This window comes from Pseudocercospora fijiensis (genome assembly GCF_000340215.1).
Source record: "Pseudocercospora fijiensis CIRAD86 unplaced genomic scaffold MYCFIscaffold_8, whole genome shotgun sequence".
Taxonomy (NCBI): Eukaryota; Fungi; Ascomycota; class Dothideomycetes; order Mycosphaerellales; family Mycosphaerellaceae; genus Pseudocercospora; species Pseudocercospora fijiensis.
Window position 1 is genome coordinate 563,807 of NW_006921539.1, and position 4,371 is coordinate 568,177.

A 4,371-nucleotide genomic window follows, 5' to 3' on the forward strand; every position below is an offset into this window, starting at 1 on the left:
ATTAATCGTCGAATACTAGTAGCGCTATAGCTTATAATGCTATAGTCCTTACTAAGGTCTTTACGGTTAAAGTAGAGCTCTGTCTCTAATCAGACCCTCGGCTTCCGGCTTGCCGCCCTCGCTTGCGAGGGTCTAAGGACAAAGGGTAGAGAGGGACTATATAGTATATATTATTTTTCCAGCATTCTACACAACGCGAAATACATAAATATTATTAGTGCATTCGATAGCGTAGGCAAAGGGAAGACATTCTATATAAAAATCATATATATGCGACGTTAGGTTATTAAGTTGTGAAGCCTGCAATTAAGCTACTGTCCCGAATTCGACCAAATCTAGCGACTAGAGACTAACCTACGAAAATGTCGCATGTCGCTTTTAATGCTACAACAATAAAACTTGTATTATCGTATAGAGCGTGCAATTTTAAGTACATAATATATAAGGTGTGGAAGTGTCTAAAGTAGTAGTATTACAATATTGCGAATACGCCGAAGCTAGTTTAAGCAGGCTAAAAAGGCCGAGTGTCGCTTTTAATAATACATATATAAGATATGCATTATCGTATAGCGCGTCCATTTCTAAGTATCTTTTATATAGGTCTCGATACTCTCCGATGTTGTAGTATTAAGTAATATTGGATGCGCTAGAGCTACTTAGGCTAGCTATAAGCTGAAGCTATATTCTTAATATCTATTCTCTCAACGCTACGATTACTGCTATTAGCCTAAGTAATAGTCGCCGTACGGTTTGAAGAATCTATTGCTATTTAGTCGACTATCGCGGTTGTAATTAAACGCGTAGATTGCTCCGCTGCGGCGTAATGTAGGTATCCGGCTTGTCGTATATCGTACGCGTTGCTAACTGCGTTAAAAGGTGTCGCAGAGCTATGCGATATATTGCTTTATCTAGTCTAGTGCTATCTTGTCGTAAATCGTAAATACCTAGAAGAAATGAGTAATGCTTCTAGACACTTCACTTTTATAAAATAAAAGTAGGTCTCTGCGCTTCTAGTCTACGCCTAAGGCTTAAACACTCTTAGCTTCTTATAATCCACTTCCGCTTCGACTCGACCTATAACTAATAGTCTATATTTCATATATACTATTACATATATATACGTACTAATCCAACTCGATAGCGCTCCGCTATAGGCGATATAGAAATAGCCGACTTACTACTAGGCGATAGCGATAGCAATGCCGCCGCCGCTAATAATAACAATCGCGATATGTTTAATACGAGCGATATACTTAAAGCTTTGCTATAAGGATACGCCTAAGACCTAGCCGACCGTAGAGCTCGACTACGCTAGGAGCAGCGCGCTCGTTAGCGTGCCGCCGAATATACGCGTCGCTAATAGCCGCGCTTATTACGAGCTCGTCGAAATGAGCCTATTATTATCCGCCGCAATTAGCTAGAAGTTCTAGAAGTGTATAAGGACACTAATGAGGATAAAGGCGACCTAGATATTACTAATTAGGAAGATAGACTAAGCGCTAATAAGTTGGAGGCCGAACAGCGGGCGGGCAATGCTCTAGGTTACGATCCCGAGCTAGACCGTAATTAGGAAGATAAAGTGTCGGTAGACGAGTCTAAAGAGGAAGAGACGGACGCTCGCCTAACTGCGAAGGGCAAGGGTAGTAGAGCTAAAGGCAAGGCTCCGGTAACTCTAGGTTAAACGCCTAGTAGACCTAGTTAGTCGAGTTAGAAGAAGCGTAAGAAGCGCAAGACTCGCATAACCGATAAATAGAAGTTTGAGTACATCTCTCGTATCCTAGACGACTAGTACCTTACGTACGTAAAGCTCGTCGGCATATATATAGGTGTCGCTAGCATACGCGATTACCGGAAGAAGGCTAACAAGATTATTAAGAAGTCTTTCCCGAAGAGCGAAGGTTTAGTTAGCACTAGGGTCCTACGTACGGAGTTGAAGCGTCTTATCGGCAAGCGATTCTTTAACGAATACGATCTAGAAGCCGCTATTAACGAGTACTAAAAGGAGGGTAAGTCCGATCTCCTCGCATAGATTAACTAGGTTATTAGAACTATAGCTCCTAGCTAGTACCGACTCTTACAATCCGTGCTGCCTAATAAGAAGTATAGCCGTATAAAGATTATAAAGAGTGTAGACGCCTAGGAGAAGAAGGATGCAGCTAGTAACGACGGCGACGACGACGATAATAAATAGGAAGACATTATTAGCGACAAGCACCGCCGCATACAGAAGCGCACTATGCTAATAACCTAGATCGTTACTAGCTCGATCGCGCTAAAGAAGTCTTCCTAGTTTAGCAAGCAGATTAGCCTATACCTCTATACTAGTAGTATCAAGTCGCGAGTTATTAATCTCTTTAGTACTATAGGCGTTAGTCGATCTTTTCGCACTATTTAGCGTCTCGTACGCAAGATAGTAAAGGCCTATCGTGCCTTTATCGCAAAGACAGCTCGTATATCTCGTCGTTAGGTGCTCGTATACGATAACTTCTACCGTTTATCTAACCGTAGAGGTGCCTAGATAATTAGTAGTGCTATATACTAAGATAATTAGACTACTACGCATATAGCTATCTACCTAGAATTCCTAGAAGGCGGCCTAACGAGAGACATACTAGACTATAGTAAAGAGCTCAACCCTCGAACGATCTTCCGCGGCGTAACTAGTAACGACAAGAAGAAGAAGATGTCCTTATACTAGATCGATTAGGCGCTTAGATATCTCTTTAAGTCAATTTAGTAGCGCTTTAAGGGCTTCGACTTTAAGAAGCAATTAAAGAAGAAGGCTAAGAAGAAGGCTAAGAGTGCTTATAATACTAGTAAAGACACCGAGATGCAGGATGCCTAGTATGCCGAAGCTAAAGTCGATCGCGTACTAGAGCATCTCTTTGTCCTTATTAAGGGTGGTATGCTATAGGAGCGCTTTCTATAGCTATTAGTTAAGATTAAGAATAAGGGTAGAACTCTAATTATCCCTATACTAGCCTCGTACTACGATAAAGCATCAATCTAGGAGACATATAAGGTATACAACGATGAATTCGAGCAGTTTATGCAGCTAGATCTAGATAATAACGAGTTCTAGGACAAGGTTCTAATTCTAATTATCGGAGACTAGATAACTGCTGCTCGTAATCGTGCAGTTAAGATAGAGAGCGTAGAGAGCACTCGCCCGTATAACCGCAAGGAGTAGCTTATTGTCGTGCCTACTATGTTCTATACCGATATAAACAGCAGCTATACGCCTCTTAAGACCTACTAGGATAAGAACTAGGCAGATAAGCCGCTTGCGTATAACATTTAGTCGGATGTATCTAATCTCGATATTCTAGGTATTATTAAGGAGAAGGCGAAGTACTATCTAAACGATCTCGTTATAAAGGCTTTGTATAGAACCCGGATTGCTACCCGCTAGATTCACGAGTTGCGAAAGCGTAGAAAGATTAATGCTACTAGCAAGCCACTCGAGGCGGCTATTATTAAGGAGCTCGGCGGTCGCGGCGGAGATAATACAGCTAGTAAAGGTACTGCGACTATCTCCGGAACTCGGAAGGAGGTGTATAAGGCTATTATTAAGTATATGCGGTATGCTAAATACATCGATATTGTCCTCTCTATCTATAAGTCGGTCTGCACTAAATCCGTATAGGACGGTACTAATGTTAATAGCACTGTCAAGGATCTAGCCTTTACTACTATATGCCGCCTTATTTAGACTATTAAGCCGCACTTAATTATATATAACTCTATCCGGAAGATAGATACTAGTAACCTCCGTCGAATGATTCCTTACCTAGCTATTATCTTCCTTAGAGCGCGATAGTAGAACTATAGTCGTGAGATAATCTATATAGCCTAGCTCTTTAGTAAGGCTACGAAGAAGCCTCTGCAAGATGCTCTTAAGGTTTCGATAGTCGTCGATCTAGGCAATAGTCGAGGTCTCGGTACTAATAAGATATAGGAGGAACTAAATAGGGCCCTATAGATAGACATTAAGGCTCATACCAACTCGACACATAATCTAGCTACTACTATAGAGTTAGTGTCGTAGAACCGGACTGCTTCCCGTATCGTGTAGGAGATAGTCGAATCTATAGGCCTAGAAAAGACTACGTACTATACCGACAAGAAGATGCCGATTCAGATCCTGTCCTATGCTACTAGGCTAGTAGATTAGGGCATTGCTAAATACAACCTATCTCGAGTCGAGGGATTAATAAAGATAGGCCTCTCTAATAATATATAGTCTCTAGGTAAAGAGCAAGTAGTAAAGATCGTCGAGGCCCTTAATCGATTTAACTAGTTGCTAGTTAATAGCGTAACTCGTAGCGGAGAGAATGATATAGCTGTTACTAGCGTAGACGGCATTAATAG